General features: G+C 43.0%; 1 long non-coding RNA gene across 3 annotated transcripts in view; it reads right to left on the bottom strand.

The window, feature by feature from the left end:
• LOC136793779 (uncharacterized) overlaps positions 1–22,770 on the bottom strand; it is a 110,393-nt gene that overhangs the window by 62,393 nt on the left and 25,230 nt on the right. The window lies entirely within an intron of this gene.

Here is a 22,770-nt window from a genome sequence, read left to right as displayed (position 1 = left end):
ATCCCTTCCCACCTGGAGATTCCCAGCAGCCTCTCACCTGTCCCGCCCCCAGCCACCAGTGTGATCTCTCTAAGTCACAGGTCTGATGCATTTCTCCTGGATTATAACCTTCGATGGCTCCCACTTGCCAGCCCTCTCCTGTGCATGCAAAGGCTGGAGACATCGTCCCGTCCAAGTTTCCATCCTCGTCCCTTCTTCCCTGTGCACAGAGCCTCTGTTTCACCACGCACGCATGCTCCAACCTCCACGCTCTGACACGTGCCCTTTCCCACCTGAAATGCCATCCCGACTCCTAGGTTGCTCTGACAGATTTATGCACCCCCTTCTCTGGGCTCTCAAAGCACATCAAACCTACATGGATTCTTGTAAAAACAAGTTAAGCCTCCGAGTACCTATTACACACCAGAACTTCTGCTAAGTACTTTACTGTATTAGCTCACTGACCCTACAACCCTGTGAGCTCAGTCCTACTGTTAGCTCATCCATGGGTGAGGACACTGAGGCCCAGAGAGGTTACATGCCTTGACCAAGGGTATATAGCTAGTGAGTAGCAGTTCTGACATTTAAGCCCTGGCCTCTTAACCATCACTTTATGTGGCTCGAAGCACCTCCCATATTGTATTTTAATTGTGTGTCTACACCAGGAGCTCCCAAACCTGGCTATCCTCAGGATAACTTACTCATGAATCGGAATGTCTTGGGGCAGGGCCCAGGAGTCTGTCATTTTTAAAAAGCTGTCCAGGTGGTACAGGTGCCCAGCCAGGCTTAGAAGTAGGGTGACCAACCATCCTGATTTGTCTGGCACTAAGAGGCTTCCCAGAATGTGGGAAAGTCCTGGGCAAACTGGGACAAATTGGCCACCCACTAGGAAGGTAAGCTGTGCCCATCAGTCTCCCCTCAAGGACTGTGGGCTCCCTGTGGCTGAGAATCACGTGTCACTCACCCTGTATCACTTTGGCACCCAGCAGTGTCTAGCTCAGAAGTAGGAGCTTGATAAATGGAGAGACATGTGTCATGTGTCTAGAACTTATCAACGAGCCAGAACAATTTTCTTTAGCTTCAGGCTCAGCTGGAAAATCATCTTCAGGGGCCCTGGGCAGGGTGGGAGGTCAGGTCAGAGACAGTCACCCGGGTACAGCCTTCGTCTTGTTCACGGCACACTGCCCCACTTTACCTTCCCATGAGAAGCCACTCTGGCTTGGGGATAACCAGGTGGCAGGGGTCAACTGGAAGACTATCCCCAGGAGACCTCAAAGGGATTTCTGCTTTTCCCAGCCATGTGTGAGCAACATGGGGCTCCCAGGAAGACTCAGAGAGTGAAGGCAGAGGCCTTGGTGAACACTGATCCAATCCCCCGCGTTACAGATGAGGAAACTGAGTCCCATCCCAGTGGATTTGTGTGTGCTCTTTGTGAAAGAGGGAAACTAGCTCTTTGCCCACCATATATTTGCAAGTGTATTTCCTCAGTTTGCCCCTGGTCTTTGAGGTATGTTTATGGTATTTTTTTCCCATAGTGATGTTTTTTAATTTTTATGTAATCATGTACTATTAATGTCTTTCCTTTATGGCTTTGGGGTTTTATGCCCTACTGAGAATGGCTCCCCTACTACTTACTTTCTTCTGGAACTTTTATAAAATATTTTGAGTGTGAAGACTGTTAGGGATCCAGCATTTTCCCCCCAAATTAAACCCAGACAGGAGAAATAACTCTTTCAAAGTCACAAAGTGGGTCTGAGGTCTGCTGAGATTAGGGTGTCCCATTCTGAGCTCACCACACTGTCATTACCCCCAAATTGCATAAAGATCTTGTCTTTAACCACTCTTTCTGTGGTTAAAGAGAAGCCCAAAAAGAATAACTTGTTTTCATTGTATTCTGTCTTGAATTATAGTCATTTGTGAGTTTGGATTTCCTCATACTCATTTTGTAACTATATTCGGTTCTTCTGTGGCTCCCACCAACCCTCAATACCTTACCCAGTGCTTCGCATAAATAACTGGGAATTAAACTGAGTTGTATGCTGCAGCTGGCTGTGTGAAGTGAAGGGCCCTTGGATCTCCTAAATGCAGAAACAAGGGAGTTGGTTGGGTCACTGACTTGTAGGCCCTTCTATTCCTAAGGCTCCATGACCTTGGCAGGGGTTGCCAAAGAAAGAGATGCACCCAAGTGTGACCTCTGTCTTCCCTTCCCATTTGTCATGATTGGGAGCCTGCCTGCCAGAGGGCTCTGGAGCAGTTGCTGGGTTCACAGGATAAAGGGGCTTGATCTATGGGGGAACACAAAGAAGGGATTAGACAGGAAGAGAAACTGAAGCTCCTCTGCCTGATCTGGGGTCTTCTCTTGTCAGCCCACCTCTCAGATGTATTTCTTAGACCACAAGGGACAGAATAGCAGAAATTGAAGAAAAGTGAGAACTGAATAGGGAAGAGGGCGCTCTCTGTTTCTTGAGCCTTCAGAAGCTAGAATCTGCCCAGTGTCTTTTGTGGTCAGCATATCCCACCATTCAAGGCCAATACAAGCATGTCCCAATTCTTTAGAATGCTCAAGGAATGCAGTGTCCTGACATGTTGCAGACCTTTATGTGTAGAATGGCCACCATTACTGAAGGTGCGTTGTTCACTTACCCACTCAAGAGTTACGGGATGCCTAGTGCATGCCTGACTCCATGCGCTGTTCTAGGTGCTGGGAGACAGCAGTGAAAGAGAGAGAGAGTTGCCTGTTCTCATGGAACTTACTTTTCAGTAGAAGGAGACAGGGAGCAAACAAATAGACCCAAAATGCAAAAGAAAATATCAGATATTGATAAATGTTACTGGGAAATGCTATGCCAGGCAGTGTGTTAGTGGGTAGTTAGGAAAGGAGGGAGAGACCTGAGACCTGAGTGATGAGAAGGACCCACCCACCTTGTAAAGACAGAGAGGAAGAGTATTTCAGGCAAAGGCACAAGTGGAGATCCTGAGGCAGGACCTAGTGAACTGGAAGAAGGCCAGCTGGAGCATGTTGAGTGGCGAGGAGAAGGGAAAAAACTGAGAGTACTAGATAACAATAAAGTACACTTTGCGTGCACTGACGATGGCTGAACTTGTCAACAGTGATTCCGAAAGATCTTCATCACCTACGCCTAGAGGGACTTCCCATGTCACAGGTGACAGGGTCTTCGGCCACCCTCTGGTCCAGTGTGTCTCAAACTCAGGAACTCTCTCTGACAAAGGAGCATAACAGCATATCCCCAGAGTTTCTAGAAGTTTTGACCAAGTTTTGCTTTTTGAAGATGTGTGTTCTAGCTTTGAAACAAAAGCAGATTTTGCATTCAATTCCCCAAGATAACCATATTTGCTTTCATGTTTAAAATGTTGTTACGAATAATCAAATAAAATGAATGCTCCAAAAGTCTGGCCATGTACGTGTTCTGTGGCCTTATGGATCCCCTGGCATGCCATCAGGTACCCCAGTTTGAGAAACACCAATCACTTGGCAGATGAGAGAACAAAAGCCCAGAAGGATAGGATGAGGTGATTTTTCCCAAGTTCATCCAAGTTGTTGGAGAGACATAAAGTGCTGGTGTCTTGTGCTTTCTGAATATTAAGATTCTAATGGGCATCTGTTTCCTGCTCATTCGAATATATTTTGAGGGCTTGTTTTATTTCTTTTTAAATTTTAATTGGAGTAGAGTTGATTTACAATGTTGTGTTAGCTTCAGGTGTACAGCAAAGTGGATCAGTTACACATATACATATATTCACTCTTTTTTAGATTCTTTTCCCATATAGGTCATTACAGAGTATTGAGTAGAGTTCCCTGTGCTATACAGTAGTTCCTTATTAGTTATCTATCTTATATATAGTAGTTGTATATGTCAATCCCAAGCTTCCAATTTATCCTTCTCCCCTTTCCCCCCTGGTAACCATAAGTTTGTTTTCTACATCTGTGACTCTATTTCTGTTTTGTAACTAAGTTCATTGGTACTATTTTTTTTTTGAGATTTTCTTTTCTTTTTTTAAAACTCTTTATTTTATATTATAGCATAGTTGATTAACAATGTTGTGTTAGTTTCAGGTGTGCAGCAAAGTGATTCAGTTATACATATACATGTATCTATTCTTTTTCAAATTATTTTCCCATTTAGGTTATTACAGAATATTGAGCAGAGTTCCCTATGCTATACAGCAGGTCCTTGTTGGTTGTCTATTTTAAATACAGTAGTGTGTACATGTCACTCCCAAATTCCCAATCTATACCTTCCCCCAACCCTTCCCCCATAAATTCATTCCCTAAGTCTGTGAGTCTGTTTCTGTTTTGTAAATAAGTTCATTTGTATCATTTTTTCAGATTCTGCATATAAGCAATATCATATGATATTTGTCTTTCTCTGTCTGACTTACTTCACTTAGTATGACAATCTCCAGGTCCATCCATGTTGCTGCAAATGGCATTATTTCATTTTTTTGTGGCTGAGTAATATTCCATTGTATATATGTACCACATCTTCTTTATCCATTCCTCTGTTCATGGACATTTAGGTTGTTTCCATGTCTTGGGTATTGTAAACAGTGCTGCAACAAACATTGGGGTGCATGTATCCTTTCGAATTAAGGTTTTCTCCAGATATGTGCCCAGGAGTGGGATTGCTGGATCATATGGTAGCTTTATTTTTAGTTTTTTAAGGAACCTCCATACCATTCTCCACAGTGGCTGCACCAATTTACATTCCCACTAACAGTGTACAGGGGTTCCCTTTTCTCCACACCCTCTCCAGCGAGGGCTTGTGTTATACCCGGCTTGACAGGCTCCTCTCTGTTCCCAAGCTAGTCCTATTGGCTTCATCCTAGTCACTGCATTGTCCTTTCAGGCTGTGGGAGATGAAGAGCATGGCAGCCCTGCGAAGGGGATGCTGGGGGCCAGAGATACTCCTTGTGCAAAGGTGCCCTCCCAGGATCAGCTTCCCCCACAGACCAAGGGAAGCATCCTCAAAACTCTTCTGGGCCCCCACTCATGAGGTAAGAGAAGCCCTCTCTCCGGCAAAGATGAGACCGTCTTCCCATGGCTTTAAAATCCCTGCATTGGCCACATGCAATGTATTGTGCCACTGTTTAGCATGAGACTTACAAAGAGGTTGACGTGAAGAGAGAAAAACTTATGTTTTAATGCTAGTTAAAGCAACAGGTGACAAAATTAAACATGCAGGGTAAACTCAACTAAACTTGCAGAGGAAAGCATAGGAAAAAGGAAAGACTAGAAAGAATTAGGCCAAAAGGTTAACAATAGTAGTCACAGGAAAATGAGATTGTGGAGAATGTGGGGATGTGGGATTTGGGCTATTTTTATGATTTTTACATTTTCCAAATTTTCTCTGTGTGTGATGGGGTGGAGAGGATTGAACAGAAGATGCCTTTCTCAAATTCCCAGCTCGAGAACATATCAATATGAACATAGAATATTTTTAAAGTCTTGAAGGTGAGTATTCAATGTGTTTATAGAGAAAGCCGTGTGGAACTTACTGGGCTATTGTAGCTGCCAATTAATTAATGGTGATGAAATAGATACGAATAATTTATGATCAGCAAGTTGATTGTTTTGAAAAGAGTGCTTCTAAAATTCTGGAACTACTTTCAAATGGACTAAACATTTTCCATATAATCCTGTTCATATTCCTTACCATTTGGGGAAATCCTCTGATAGTTTAAAAGGGAAAGCAGCTTAACCCTTACCTAAGTTATCACAAATTCATGGAACCCATGTACTGTGATTCCAGGGTGGACTTCGTAAGGGGTCACACCCATCCCTCCCCTCCAGACTGAATTTCTTGACCTGTAAGATGAGGAGCATGGCCCAGGCGTATCAAAGGTCTCTCCAAGTTATTCATTTATTCACTTTTACTTATCGAGCACCCACAGGGGCCAGGCATGTCCTCAGACACTGGGGACAGCATTGAATGAAGCAAAATCCTCGTTTTCTTGGCATTTCACCTTCTTCCCAAACATGTAGAGCTCTGACCTTCTCTAACACCTGTTACAGACAGGGCTGCTTTCTGCACGTAATCACACACCGCCTGTCATGTGAGCTTAACTGACCTGCCAACGTAATATGGAAGAACCTTTTGTATTCTATTACAAGTTAATCACGAAAGGGATGTTGCCTATAAGCTTAAATTATACATAATGGCCCATCTCTGGAAACCCTGCCTTTCAGGCAATGAGCTTTAAGCTAAAATACCTTTGTTCAGCTCACAGGAAACATCCAGACCAGGCCCACCTGTGAATGACTGCAGGGAGGAAGAAATTAATACATGGCCTCTGGAGGCTGCCCGGAACCAGGAAGTGTTTGACTTTACTCCCTTTCCTTTTAGTATAGAAGAAGCCTGGATTCTAACACAGGCCAGCTAGTCCTTCGGGGCACGAGTCCACCATCTTCTCAGGCTGCTGGCTTTCCGAATAAAGTCGCTACTCCTTGCCCCACCCACTCATCTCTCCATTTATTGGCCTGTCATGAGGCAAGCAGTACAAAGCTCGGTAATGCCAACTCGATTATAAACCCCAGGGGAGCAGAGACCAGGATCTCTTTTACTGTGTTTCCATAGTCCTTAACACAACACTAGCACCCTAATTTTTCAATTAGGAAAGCACAGTATCTGCACACTGTAAGGACTTGATAAATGTTTGTTGGATGAATAATAAGGATCATACAACATGTTGGACATTTACAGACATTAGGTCCTACAGTCCTCAAAAAAGCCCTAAAAGGTGGCAATTTATGATGGGGAAAGAGAGGTTAAGTGACTTGTTAAGACACACAGTAGGTGGTGGATCCTGGATACAAGCCCATGTCTCAACCTTCATAAAATAAAATGTAACATGAAACAAGACAGTTTCTGAAACACATCACATGCATAGTGGGAACAGTAAGTTCTTCAGAGAAGGGAAGGATCTGTGAGGCCAGAATGGGCAGGGAAGAAATTATGGCAGAAGTGGGGCTTTGGCTGGACTTTGAAGGATGGAGGAGGGGAGAAGGATGGCAAAAATGACAGTGCATGAATCCATGAGGTCCAGAGCCCCCAGGCAAAGACCTGAGATTGGCCTCAGCTGACTCAGGGCACCTTAGCCAACTGAAGGGTCTGATGCACGTTTCTCTAACAGCTGGAAAGTGATGAGAAAATAATTGTTCAATATGTGCAAAAGATCACTAGCCTAACTAAGCATGTGGATGAGCTTGAAATGAAGCCAGACACCCTGCCCGCTGTGAATACCAGGCTGCAGAGCAGACCTGTTGCTGCTGCAGCACATGAGCCTGACCCTGAGCAAAGCAGTGGGGGCTGGGAGCAGGTGCCCCTACAAGGCCTTCAGTGAGGTAACGGGGGCCCTTCATACACCGCTTGTTTCTGCAGAGCCTTGACCTCTGCCATATGCACTCTGACTCAGTGACTTCCCAGGAAGAGGTTATTTCACACCCACAAGATGCACTCACAGGCCTTCCAAAATGATGCAGGGAAAGCACCCTGGCCTTTGATCCTGGTGACCAGAGTTCTTGACCTAGCTCTGCCATTTCTGGGTATGTGACTTTGAACAATTCATGACATGACTTGTGGTCTCTGAATAGTACCATGGGACAGTACAGTGACTTCCTCACATCGTGTGGTGCCCTCAAACCAGTTGAGATCAATATAGTGCATCAAGACCAGGACTTCTTAGAATGACATGAAATGGAATAGCATCAAAAACTCAACATGCCCAAAGACGACACGCAGGTGGACAATGGGCACATGAAAAGATGCTCAACAACGTTCATCATCAGGGAAATGCAAATCAAACTCACAATGAGATATTACCTTACACCTGTCAGAATGGCTGTCATCCAAAAGAACATAAATAACAAACGTTGGCAAGGATGTGGAAAAAGGGAACCCTCGTACACTGTTGGTGGAAATGCAAATTGGTGCAGCCACTGTGGAAAACAGTATGGAGGTTTCTCAAAAAACTAAAAATAGAACTACCATATGACCCAGCAATTCCACCCCTGGGTATATATCCGAAAAAAACAAAAACACTAATTCGAAAAGATACATGCACCCCAATGTTCATAGCAGCATTACTACAGTTGCCAAGATATGGAAGCAACCTAAGTGTCCATCAACAGATAAATGGATAAAGAAGATGTGGTATATATATACAATGGAATACTGCTCAACCATTAAAAAAAATGAAATTTTGCCATTTCCTGCAACATGGATGGACTTGGAGGGTATTAAGCTAAGTGAAATGTCAGACAAAGACAAGTTCTGTATGATACCACTTATATGTGGAATCTAAAAATAAAACAAATGTCCCTATTGGCAATCTGTATGTCTTCTTTGCAGAAATGTCTACTTAGGTCTTCTGCCCATTTTTTGATTGGCTTGTTTGTTTATTTGTTATTGAGTTATATGACCTGTTTGTATATTTTGGAAGTTAAGCCCTCATCAGTTGCATTGTTTGCAAATATTTTCTCCCAGTCCATAGGTTGTCTTTTTGTTCTGTTTATGGTTTCCTTTGCTGTGCAAAAGCTTATGTTTGATTAGGTCCCATTTGTTTATTTTTGCTTTTATTTCTATTGCCTTGAGAGACTGACCTAAGAATACGTTGCTATGATTTATGTCGGAGAATGGTTTGCCTATGTTTTCTTCTGGGAGTTTTATGGTGTCATGTCTTATATTTAACTCTTTAGGCCTTTTTTAGTTTATTCTTGTGTATGGTGTGTGTGTTCTAACTTCATTGATTTACATGTGGCTGTCCAGCTTTACCAACACCATTTGTTGAAGAACCTGTCTTTTCCCCATTATATATTCTTGTCTCCTTTGTTGAAAATTAATTGACCATAGGCATGTGGGTTTATTTCTGGGATCACTATTCTGTTCCATTGATCCATATGTCTGTTTTTGTGCCAATACCACACTGTTTTGATTACTGTAACTCTGTAGTACTGTCTGAAATCTGGGAGGTTATGCCTCCAGCTTTGTTCTTTTTCCTCAGGATTGCTTTGGCAATTCTGGGTCTTTTATGGTTCCATATACATTTTAGGATTATTTGTTCTAGTTCTATAAAAAATGTCATGGGTAATTTGATAGGGATAACATTAAATCTGTAGATTGCTTTGGGTAGTATGGCCATTTTAACAATATTAATTCTTCCAATCGAAGAGCATTGGGATATCTTTCCATTTCCTTGAATCATCTACAATTTCCTTATTTATTTTTATTTTTTGGCCTCACCACACAACTTGTGGGATTTTAGTTCCCCGACCAGGGATTGAACCTGGGCCCTTGGCAGTTAGAGCATGGAGTCCTAACCACTGGACCACTGGAGAATTCCCTACAACTTCCTTTATCAATTTTTTATAGTTCTCAGCATACAAGTCTTTCATCTCCTTGGTCAGGTTTATTCCTAAGTATTTTTTAATGCTATTTTAAAAGGGATTGTTTTTTATTTTCCCTTTCTGATACTTCATTGTTAGTGTAAAGAACTGCAGGACTTCCCTGGTGGTCCAGTGGTTAAGACTCTGCACTTCCATTGCAGGGAGCGTGGGTTCGATCCCTGGTCAGGGAAGTAAGATCCCACATGCTGCGCAGTGTGGCCAAAAAGAAAAATAATTGTAAATCAACTACACATCAATTAAAAAACAAAACAAAACAAAACTGCATGTTAATCTTGCATCCTGCTACCTTGCTGAATTTGTTTATCAGTTCTAGTAGTTTTTGTGCAGAGTCTTTAGGGTTTCCTCTATATAGCATCATGTCATCTGCATGTAATGACAATTTTACCTCTTCTCTTCCAATTTGGATACCTTTTATTTCTTTTTCTTGTCTGATTGCTGTAGTTAGTACTTCCAATATTATGTTGAATAGAAGTGGTGAGAGTGAGTATCCTTGTCTTGTTCCAGATTTTAGTGAGAAGGCTTTCAGCTTTTCACCATTGAGTATTATGTTGGCTGTGGGTTTGTCATAAATAGTTTTTATTACGTTGAGATATGTTCCCTCTATACCCACTTTGGTAAGAGTTTTGATCATGAATGGATGTTGAATTTTATCAAATGCTTTTTCTGCATCTATTGAGATTATCATGGACATTACATCAAAAAAAAGCATAATACACATTCTTTTCAGGTGCACATGGAATATTCTCTAGGATTAACCACATACTAGGACACAAAACAAGCCTCAACAAATTTAAGAGGAGAGAAATTATTTCAAGCTTCTTTTCTGACCACAACAGCATAAAACTAGAAACCAACCCCAGAAAGAGAAATGAGAAAAAAACAATTATATGGAGACTAAATAACATGCTACTGTTGTACATCAACTACACTTTAATTTTTAAAAAAGTGCATCTCATGTTTGATGAAACTTATATTCATAGAAGGTGAGCACGTTAAAATGATTTCTCATTGTGCACCATGCTCAGAAAAGTCTGAAAGCCCCTTGCCTAGTGGCTGAGGGTAAAGGGTATGGAGTCAGATGGCCTCAGTTTGAATTGGGCTCAGCCACTTGCTAGCTATGTGATTTGGGGGCAAGTTATTTCATCTCTCAGTTTCAACATCTATAAAATCTGGAAGATAATATTACTAACCTCATAATGTTGTTAAGAGAATTAAATCATTCAATCAATAAATCAATATATATAAAGTCCCTAGGACCACACCTGGCATTCAGTAAGGAATCTGCTACTGCTGTTTCCATGTTGGTTGTTGAGGCAGCTGGACCAGAAACAACTGAAGTCCAAGAGGTCCCAAGACTAACTCAAGATCCCTTGGTTTTCGCTCAGTTCAAAGAGCCCAGTGTCATTTTTCTGAAGCTTTAGCTTGGGTCCAGGCAGGCCTGGGGGCCAGTGATGAAGCAGGGCATGGAGAGGCTTCTGGTTTCCTCTGCCCAGGCCCTGAGATTCCCCCCGGAACTGTCCTTCACTCAGAGGCAAGAAGCACCAGAATACTCTGACAGCAAGCATGTCTTGGAGTTCCCAAATAAACAAACCAAACTGCAACAGAAACTGCAAAAACACCCCTCACCCCCTTCACACACACCCCAGGGCCAGGAGAGCCAATGTCAGTAAGAGAGACAGTTGGCAAACTGTAGTTTTGCTTTTGCTTGTTTGTTCCTTCAAAGTAACTCACAATTCGACAGAAAAATAAGATAGAGGTCACAGTCTGTTAACAGTTTATAGCATGTGCTAAACATTGTTAAATTGTTCTCTTCAAGGATAACACTGGTTTACAATATGAACAGTTATATACATACATATAGTCAGCACATATACGATACAACAATAATGTGTAAGTATCGTGAGTAAACCTATTTCCTCACAGCTTTCCAGCATTGGATTTTACTACTTTATATTTGCAAATTTAATAAGTATATAGGGACACCTATTCTAACTTACTTATCTTTAAATACAGTATAATGAGGCTGACCTTTTTTTCCAGGTGTTCACTTCCTATATCATTTTTTCCTAACATGTAACCCCCGGTCTTTCAGTCAGCAATGTGTATTATGTAATTGCTAGGAGTTGAGTTTTATATTAGGTGGTAGAAAAGCAATGTTTATAAAAGCTGCAGATAAACTTCCTGTTCTCAAGGACATGGCTCCGAAATGGTCATGACAAGAACCAGCTTCACTATAACTGTACATGCTGACAAATGTCACTTCTAACAAGGTCCAAGCCAGCCTACTGCCAAATGCAGTTTTATAACAATCACTTTGCCTATGATTCTTCCTGCTATCCAGAACTGAACATCTCTGTCAATAAGTCAAGCCTCTGGGTCATACATGCAACTGAAGAAGCCAGAGGTGACACCATCCCAGCCAAAATCAATGAGACCATTTTCTAACCATCCCTGTTCTGGGAAAACAACCTGCAGGAAACAATGCCTTCATGGCATGTGGTGTGCTGTCTATGGCCAGGATGGTGTCCACCAAAACTGAAGAAATATTCTAAGTATATGCCACCAAAACCCAAAAGGAACAGTACATCACCTCCAGTTCCAAAAGAAGTGGTGAAATGTGACCAACCTGCACTATGGCCCAACTGCCCCAAAACTGTACATGGGCAGTGATGGCTACTGGACCCACTACCATGTTGATTTTTATCATGTGTGAGGAAGACAACAGGAGGGTCAGGCCATGCCGGAGGATAAAACCTTTGAGGCTGGAGATAGGAAAACTAGACACATTTGTATTTATTGGTTGGTTTGCTGCATGTGTGTTTGCTGTGTCTTCCTTACACAGGACGCTTTCCTCAAATGTTTGGTGACCTTGGCTGTCTGTTCCCATTTAGGAGGAAGACCTTAAAAGTCAGTTAGTACCCTGAAACCTAGAAATTCCACTCCACAGACCTGCACACAAACATGCACCAAAAGATACATATAAGAATGTCCATACCAATTCTATCTGCAATAGCCCAAAATCTGAAACTACCCAGAAGTCCACCAAGAGTGGAAAGGATAAATAAGTTGTGGCATGTAAACACAATGGGATAAAATACCTCAATGAGAATGAACAATCTATAACTATGTGCAAAAATATAGATGAATCTTACAAACATAATTCCAAGTTAAAAAATAAAAGAAACCAAAAGGCTCACAGGCTATGAGTCCATTTATTTAAGAACAGAACAGGGAAAATTATTAATCTATGGTGTCAAAAGTAAAGATAGCAGTTATTCTTGGATGGGGATAGTGAATGTTCCTCCTATGTAAAGCAGAAAAGAAAAATGGAGAGAAATACACTGTAGGGAGAATTTAACACACCATTCTGAGTATAAGACAGATCAAATGGACAAAAATTGAGCAAAGACATAGAAATCTAAACAACCTAATCAACAAGGTAGGCCTTTAAAACCATTTAATCCTAATTTAAGCACACACACATGTGCACACAAACACACATATTGGCATTCTGATTAGAAGGGCATTAAACTTATATATTAATTTTAGAAGGAGTTATATTTTTATAATAAGTTGTTTCATCTATGAGTATGGAGTGAATCTCTCTACTTGTTAATATAGAGAAAAGCTACTGATTTTTGTATATTTATCTTGTATATAGCCCCCTTTCAAAATTCTATTGGTAACTTTAATAGTTATTAATTTTAATCATTTGCTATGAGACTGGGTTTGCAATCTGGCCTGACAAAAAGATAATTTTCCCTTCTTTAATAATGTTCATATGGACTATTTCATTTCCTGTCTTATTTCATTAGTGGAAATCTCTAAAACTGTTCATCATTAGCAGTGATAACAGACAACCTTGTCCTGTTACTGATATTACATGGACGACTCTCTCAGGCACTGCTCAGAATCAAAAGGAGCCTGTGTCCTGTAGCCTCCTACCCAAGAGGTTACCAAGGTCCTGATGTAATAGAGAAGGACAAATCTGACTCTATATTGGATGTTTCTTGTACTTTAACCTTTGTATTCTATTGCTTTTGCTACAAGTTAAGAATGTTGCCTGTAGCCTGAAATATATAGGATAGCCCATTCTCAAGACTGACCTATAAAGGTATAACACTTTTCCATTCACACAGAGATAAAAAGTTACAGAACAGAGAATAATAATTGTCTGGTTGGAGGTTTATAGGAACACTGTGACCAGACCTACATAGACAGCAGCAAGAACGAGGGTTCAGCACCAAAAAGCTTGCAACAATCAACCACACCCCCTCCCCTTTTAGTATAAAAGAAGCTTGAATTCTTTTTTTCAACATCTTTATTGGAGTATAATTGCTTTACAATGGTGTGTTAGTTTCTGCTTTATAACAAAGTGAATCAGCTATACATATACATATATCCCCATATCTCCTCCCTCTTGCCTCTCCCTCCCACCCTTCCTATCCCACCCCTCTAGGTGGTCACAAAGCACCGAGCTGATCTCCCTGTGCTGTGCGGCTGCTTCCCACTAGCTATCTGTTTTACATTTGGTAGTGTATATAAGTCCATGACACTCTCTCACTTCGTGCCAGCTTACCCTTCCCCCTCCCCTTGTCCTCAAGTCCATTCTCTACGTCTGCGTCTTTATTCCTGTCCTGCCCCTAAGTTTTTCACAACCATTTTTTTAAGATTCCATATATATGTGTTAGCATATGGTATTTATTTTTCCTACAAACAACTCAGTTTCGTTTCTTTTTATGGCTGAGTAATATTCCATTGTATATATGTGCCATATCTTTATCCATTCATAAAAAGCCCGAATTCTTAACTCGGGTAAGATGGTTCCTTGGGACACTAGTCCTCCATCTTCTCAGTCTGCTGGCTTTCCAAATAAAGTCACTATTTCTTGCCCCGACAACTCGTCTCTCGATTTATTGGCCCATCAGGCAGCGAGCAGTACCAGCTTAGACTCAGTAACGCTGACCATCACAACCCTTCACTCCAGGAGCCTACAATAGCCCGGAGCTGCGGCCCCTGAGGAGGCCTCTCTCCACTCCTTTCTCTTCTATGTCCCTAGCTCAGGCCCCCAGGACCTTGTTCCCAAGCTATTACAGTGGCCTCCCAATTGGCTTCCCTTCCTCTCCTCCTTCCCCTCCTGTGCCCTCCTGCAGTCTGTCCAGCTCACTACAGCCGGCATGAGCTTTCAAAATGCAAACCTCATCATGCCCCTCTTCTGCATCCCATTCTTCTGAGAATAAAGTGGTACAAGCCCGGGTGAGCACCGCCCCCGCTCCAGCTTCATCTCTTCCACTCTCACCCTCTCAGGAAGAACCTACAGTCCTTCAGTTCCCCAAATGCACCCTGTCCCTTCCTGTGTCACCACCTTACACCTGCTTTTATTACTTCCTGTACCACTTACACACACACACTCCCTAACTCACACATATCAACAGTGTCATCAACTCCACAGATGTAAACATACAATTATCCATTCAATGTCTTCACCTCTAGACTATAAATTCCACCACAGGAGAGACTGTGCATTTCTGCCACCCTTAACCCCAGCACCCAGTACAGGGCCTGGCCCCTAGGAAATGTCCGATAATTATTTTAAATTAATAATTAGTAGGCCAGGGGTTATTAGCCTTTCATATTTCATAACCCACCAATTCCTGTTTTATCCCCCTAAGAGACAGGTAGACATAAAAGCACCTTTTATCCTTATTTTAAAAAATAGTTTTTGGGAATTCCCCGGTGGCCCAATGGTTAGGACTTGGCGCTTTCACTGCCATGGCCCGGGTTCAATCCCTGGTGGGGGAACTAAGATCCCACAACCAGGCAGCGTGGCAAAAAAAAAAAAAAATGGGGGCCAGACACATGATATCATATAGGCTGGTTTCTTTCGAGTCTCAAGGCTGGGAGCCACAACTCCAGTTTCCCCTGCCAAACCTTGGTCATGCCGTGCAGTTTCTTTACCAGCCACGAATGGATTATCTGTTGAGATTTCATCCCTCCGTGATTCACCACAAGGCCCCGAGCAGGGACACGTGAAGGAGGTATAACTCTCAAGAACCCACAGAATGTGTGTTTGTTCCGCAGTCACTGCACACACTCACCTCCAGCACCCGGCCCCTTCTTCCACCGAAACCCAGCCCCCAGTGCCCTCTTCCATGCCCAGGGCCTCTGCCCAGAGTTTTGTTCTTTGTTATGTCGATGGGCTTGGGGAGAGCTCCGAAAGTCCCACTTTTAAAGATATGCTGTAGGAAAGAACTCCAGCTGGCCTCCCTCCCTGGAAGCTGAAGCCTTTCTGCACAGACAGAATCTTATGGATACTTATAATTTCAGCTTCCTGTTGGTCTGCTGCAAGTGCACCCTGAGGGCATGCCAGAGCCTGAAGGCAGAGTCTTGGAGCACTTAACTATGAATGCAAAAGACCTCCCCTCCCATGTGGTCAGCCAAACCGCAAGTGTATTCCCTTCACTCATTATAATGGAGCTAAGACAGTTAAGTATGGTGACTGTGGCACAATTAAAACTCATGTAATTAAGGAAGGTGGGGGTGAGAAGAAAAGGACTAGTTCTGAAAGCTCAGCCCAAGGGTTGAGAAAGAGAGCAATATTTATTTTCACCACTAGATGGCAGGCTTCCTGCTTTATTCCCCAGCTAGTCCAATTAAATTGAGAAATGATCCCCAACCAGCCCTGCCACAAAACAATCCTCCGAAGTATCCTCATAGAGACTCAGAATGTTAAGGGCGGACAACAATTTGGTGAGTTTTTTTTAGCCAGACCTTACATTAACAAAAGAAGAAAGAGAGAACCCAAGAGATCAGTAGATCCCAGGTTTACAAATTCTCCCGGGCCACCCTGCCTCTTGACAAAAGCCAGACAAAAATTGACTTAAAAAGAGATATGAGGGCTTCCCTGGTGGCGCAGTGGTTGAGAGTCCGCCTGCCGATGCAGGGGACACGGGTTCGTGTCCCGGTCCGGGAAGATCCCACATGCCACGGAGCGGCTGGGCCCGTGAGCCGTGGTCGCTGAGCCTGCGCGTCCGGAGCCTGTGCTCCGCAACAGGAGAGGCCACAGCAGTGAGAGGCCCGCGTACCGGAAAAAAAAAAAAAAAAAAAAGGGATATATGATATGGATATGCTCAGTTTCTGAAAAATTCGTAGAGCCGTGTTATGATTTCTGCACTTTTCTGTGTGTATGTAATACTGACAGAGAGAGAGAGAGAGAGAGAAACTCTTCCACAAATGGAGTGGGATGTTTGCCTAGATTTGGTCTTGTTTATTTGTGAGCTTGGCTAGCCCTTGGCTGGTGAGCAACTTGAAGTCTGGGATCCTTTATGCAGCTCTGTGCTCCCACAAGCCTTATGCAACAACTGACAAAAGGACAGATGAGGCATCTGAATTGTTTGGAATAAATTAAAGTGACTGCATCCAGCTGGGTGACTTTAGCCAAGGGACTTGCTCCTTGGGACCTCAATTTCAAAAATTCAGTGCTGAAGTACACTATCATCTAATCTCTGAGTGCAAAATAAATCAGAGAAATACCTAGTAGAGTGCTGCAAATGTTGTAAGACAGTGTTTCTCAAAGTGTGGTCCAAGGACCCCTAAGAGTTCCCCTTCCCTTTCCCAACCCTTTAGGAAAAGGACTGTTTGTAAGAATAGCAGTAACGCCAAGAAAAATGATAACTTTCCATCGTGGCTGTAGCTATTCAACCATGTAAACTTTTTTTTTTTTTTCTCTTCAAAAGACATCCTTAAGGAATCCTAAGTATTTAGCTGGAATCTTATGCTGGTGGCCAATTTTCTCCCTGTGTGTGTTTGGGAGAATAAAAGGAAATGAACTGGTTGTCTTTCAACACTGTCCTCACAGATCCTCATGGATTTGTGCTGCTGGCTGTAGATGAAACCATCAGGGTGGGAGGATGGTTTTCTTCATATACTTCCATCAAAACAATGTATCACAAGACATTCCATGCAGAAGTGGATATGAGAATGTATAAACTAAACATTAAAGAGATTTGCAAAAATGTAAAACGTCGTTTTTATAAATTTCTTTAATTTGGAAAAATATAGTTATTCTTCATAAAAATTATTTAATTTATGTTAACATGCAATGGAGTCTTATTGTTATTTTAAAATATATTAATAAGTATTTAGGTTTTTCTCAGTTATAATTTATAATAAAGTATGGGAAATATCAGAATATAGAAACAAAAGCTGTTTGGGGTTCTCAATTGCTTTTAAGAGTGTAAAGGGGCCCTGAGAACAAAAGATTTGAGAACTGCTGTTGTCGGAGCTTAATTAATCCCTTTATTAGCTCTCGGTTATTTATCTTTCATTCTTCAAAAGCAGAAAGTTAGGGCTTCCCTGGTGGCGCAGTGGTTCAGAGTCCGCCTGCCGAGACAGGGGACACGGGTTCGTGTCCCGGTCCGGGAAGATCCCACATGCCGCGGAGCGGCTGGGCCGTTGAGCCTGCGCGTCTGGAGCCTGTGCTCCGCGACGGGAGAGGCCACAACAGTGAAAGGCCCGCGTACCGCAAAAGTTAAAAAAAAAAAAAAGCAGAAAGTTATATCTAACAATGTTAATTTCAGCATTATCAACACTAGCAAAGAAAAAGAAAAAAGACAAGCGGAATGTCTAATATCAGGGGAAAGGTTTAATTATGATAAAATATGCTCCATTAACGCAATGGAATTATATCATATGTATTACATAATAATAAAATGATTATATGACATAATGTTAAGAGTGTAAGAACATAAATTGGTACTGCCACTAACTGTAAAAATATGAGATTGGAATCTGATATATAAAATGAAAACAGTAAACACCTATTATATTATGGTTGGATGTTGAGACTATAGGTGCTGTTTTTCTTTAATTAAACTATTGGCTATTAACATTTCACTGCATATTTTTTAAAACAGCATTTTTAAGCTGAGTATTTTAAGACCTGGCTTCCCCAGGTCTCTCACACTAGGGCCAGAGGCCATCGCCTCTTTCCATCTAACAAGCCAAAAAGGTTCCTGATTTTGAAAAGCCAACTTCCTCCAGCGGACCCCCAACACAAGTCCTTGTCTCGCAGGCTTCTGGGAACAACCTCTGACGAATGGAAAATCTGTACAAACACACAACTGCCCTGGCCGTAGCAACACTTGAAGAGAACCAGTACTGAATGGGAAGTGGTCTGGCGTTCAGCGGGTGAGCAAACAAACAGGAGTCTTTGTGAAGGGAACAAATCTGCATCTGCCCCTCACCAAGAGGGTCTCTGGCACCCCTCCTCTCCTGCGCTGCCACCCCCCCACACACACTCACAGTGTGAATTTATGTTTTGCTTCATAGGCATACTATAAACTCCCTCTTAAGCCAACTGCTTCTGAGGTTTCGAAGTGAAAAACACGGCCAGAAGGAGGATGCCTGCTTCAAGGAACCCTCACTTCCGGTCCACTAAGCGGGTGCTGTTCACATCTTTCCCAAGACCAGCTGGGGTTATTCCCCTTCTTAACTCCAAATGTGCTTCTGCTTCTATGTCAGACTCCCAGGATGGGCAGCACGGTGTGAAAGAAACACACTGGGTAATTAAAGAGATGATCTTATTCAGGCTTTAGCAAGAGGGAGGTCATTCATTAATGCAGAATATCTCCGAGAAAAGGCAGGAGGGGTTTTACAGAGGCAGGAGAGTGGGGAGGAGAGTGGACAACAGGTCTCATCGGAAGGATGGAATGGATCTCATCTGTAGTGGGGTGGGTCTCATCTGAAGAGTGGGATGGATAAGCTGAATGTGTGAAGGCAGGGCCGTCCTTTGCAGTTTTCTCCACTGTCCCAGCTCCCCAGCTCTCTGGGAGCACGGGACTCAGATAGACTTCAACATGGTCAACAGATTACTAAAACTCTGGACTCCCTTGTAGCAGAGAGGGGAGGAAGTAAGTGGTAAGAGTGAGGTCCCAGATGCCTCTGGGGAGGTGGTGAGGGGAGAGAAGGAAGGGCGGGAGAAGCGGACACCCCTCTAGACAGTCTCTGGGCGGCTGAAATTTTGCTCCTCAGATTCAGAAAGCTTCTCCTTCTCCCCTCCTGTTCCTCTCTCCCTCTTTCTTTCTCAGGTGCCAGGTGAGTGAGGACAGTGGTGAAAGAAAACCAGTTGGTTTCCTTTTATTCTCCCAAGCACACACGTGGAGAAACTTGGCCACCAGCACAAGATGCCAGCTAAATACTTAGGGTTCCTTAAGGATGTCTTCTGAAGAAAAACAAAATAAAGTTTACTTGTTTGAATAGCTACAGCCACGATGGAAAGTTATCATTTTCCTTGGCGTTACTGCTATTCTTACAAGCAGCCCTTTTCCTAACATCTTCTTTGATAAAAGCAAGCCCTACCCTGCTTCTTTGCCCTAACGCCCCTTTTCAACCAATCCAGCCAGATGTGTGGCTTTTTCCATTCACACAGCACAGGTTTAAGGATGGAAGAAGGGAGGGATGAGCTGTTCCCGTCATTAGTGGTTCTTTCCACCCCTGCAGAGACTTTGTGGAGGATTTGTGTTGCTGGCTGTAGATAAAACAATCAGAGTAGGGGCCGCTTTGGAAATAGGGGGAGGGATGGGGATTTTTCCATCTGGAATCACAAGGCTCTTGGTGGCAGGGCCAGATGGAACCACAGTCTGTCTGTGGAAACAAAGCTTCTCTATAAACTGGTCATGCAAACAAGAATATGAGGTTTTTGACAACACGATGGCCAAGAGATAGGAAACTGAAACTGGTTATGAAATGCCAAGGACAGATCCCTCCAACTTTGGTGAATTAAGCCCTGGATGTAATTCAGCAAGGAGCTTCCTTGGGCTGATGAAAGCAAGGACTGTAAAGCTTTGAATTCAGACTGGGACACTAGAAGAACAACTCACGGTCAGCCAGTCTCCATCCTCTGAATTTAAGTCATCTTTCAGCTGGGAGCGAACATGCTTCCTTAATGCACCAGAACGATGTTGGGACTTAGATTACTGTAAAGAATTTTATAAATGCTGAGTGTCCCTGTCAGCACTATTAATGAACATCCTCTAAGCTGCACTTAAGCCAAATTCCAAGGTATAATTAGGGATTCTAAGCAATGATATAACAGAGATGGCAAGTTTGAAGCTCCCAACATCCAATTAGAGGGATGGGAGCAGATTTCCCAGAGCACAGGAGATGAAAACCATCTGTTGCAGCCTGCTTCCTAAGTCCTTCCTTCCAGGAGAGTTCTTTGTGTCACCTAATAATGCCAAAAGGAACGCTTCTTGGACCTCAAACCCCATCTTCCAACCAGAGGTCAATTAACAGGCTGTGCGCCCTAGTGCAGGTCACTTCCCCGCTTCGAGCCTTAATTTTGTCTTCTACAAAAATGCAGCCGTTGGACAAGGATCCGTGTTGTCAAACTTTTTAAAAGCAGTGGAACCTTTTGTTTTTCCCCTGAAGAAACCTTTATGATGGAACTCAATTTGTAAATATCCTATGTCACTTGGAGGAACTACAGTCAATATGTCACAAATCAGAATGATGAAGGGAAATAGCTCAAGTCTTTGTGCCTTAAATCCCCAGACAGACTATCAGTTCCAATGTATTCAATCACTCCTTGCAAATATTAAGTGCTTTATAAATATTGTGTAGGGGAAAACATGTGCTTCAGTGGAAAACTACGCATCATTTAGAGCATGCACTTCCAGGTTACCTGAATGTGATGCTACAAGGACTCTTTCACTGTCTTTGAGCTATTTTACAACTCTGTAAATTGTAGATAAGTGATAGCAATGCAAATAATTCTTGTTTATAGACATACAAATTCTTGTTTATAGACATACAAATAAATTCGGTCCTATGGAAATGCCATTGACTTCCCTCCCAATCCCCCAAGGGAAAAGCCAGTTTTCATCTATTTGTAAATGTATTTCAACATTCATTTACTCCATATACATTTATGCTTCTTTAACTTCTCATTTGAACTGGTTGTAACACCTCACCAGCTCTCAATTACGAGCTAAATAAAGACTTTAAACATGTGTTCATTTATATTTGTATGAGTGTCATGATTTTTAGCTTTATTTGAAAATTACCATATTTTGAAAATTTTCTAATGTTATATCACAATTCTTGCCAATCCTGATCAAATGTGTAACCTCCACATTGAAAGAGCCACCTAAAACCAGTCTTCAAAGTCTCAGTAAATCCTACAACTTGGCCCTCCCTCTATGGCTGTGGTTCTCCCCATCACCGTGAGCAATAAACTCAACCTTTCCCTGTCAACAGCTTGTTTCGGTGATTTGGGGGATATGGCATTTGAGAGAAGGGAAAAAATATGTGGAGGCAATTGTGTTATGTAAGCCTAAATCACTCACGAGGGTTTCTGCCCGGGGTCGAGTTCAGTGGGATGATGGCATTTTTTTTTTCCTATGTGGATACAAAATCTAGAGTTTAGGGGACTGGAAGGAATCCAGGGGATGATCTAATCTCTTCCTTCCTTCCTTTATGGATGAGGTCACTGGGAGCCACAGAAATAGGTCAGCTAGGGGCTGAGATATGAATTCGACACTGCAGCTCCAGACCAGGTGCCCTGCATTCATTTACTCTCTCACTCATTCGTTTTTCAACAACCATTGCCATCTGATGAATGCTCAGAAGTGGGGTCACGTTTCTGAGATATTTGCCCCCATTGCCCTCTGTCCCCTTTAGGCAAATCGTGGACTCCATGTTCTTTTTCTCAAGAAAGTAGTGAGAGGGGAGGAAGCTGAGAACTGCCTGTGAGAACATTCAGCTTCCAATCCCCGAAGTCTAAACACTCGGGAAGAATAGAGAAGCCTATAGGTAACGACTGAAAAGTCCAGGAAAGTCTTTCCCTGAGCTGGTATCAGAGGGGAGAAGGAAGGAGTGGCTGTGCCCTGGTCTGGTGCAAAGCCCCGGGGACGCCCACAGCAGAGCCGCAGGAGGCAGTGCCTGTGTGGACAGGGCCCCCAGGAGGGCTCCGAGTCTCTGCGACACAAAGCGGTGGAGAGCTCCACCCTCCCCAAGGCCATGCGGACAAGACTGAGGGACAGCTCAGGAGTGACCTGGGGAACCAATACCAGGACTGGATGACCTGGCACCATGAGGGTCTTGGCTCCATTAAGACTCTGAAATTAAAAAAAAAAAAAAAAAAAAATGGGGGGAGGGGGAGTTGGTGCTGCAGACAGAGAGACGGGCACTCAGAGCGAAGGAGGCTCCAGGATTTCTCCCCTGATCCGGGTCAAGAGGACAGTGTTTCCTCACTCTCCGCCCAGACTAATCAAACTCCCAACCAGCACCGGGGGTGGCCACTCCCGAAATGGGGGCCACCCACCCTCCAACACACTCTGGTCATAGGAGAAAGAAAAAAATTCTTC

This window comes from Kogia breviceps, chromosome 3, assembly GCF_026419965.1.
Source record: "Kogia breviceps isolate mKogBre1 chromosome 3, mKogBre1 haplotype 1, whole genome shotgun sequence".
In the NCBI taxonomy this organism is placed as follows: Eukaryota; Metazoa; Chordata; class Mammalia; order Artiodactyla; family Physeteridae; genus Kogia; species Kogia breviceps.
The sequence above is the reverse complement of the archived record's forward strand: the minus strand, read 5'-3'. Positions and strand labels throughout refer to the sequence as shown.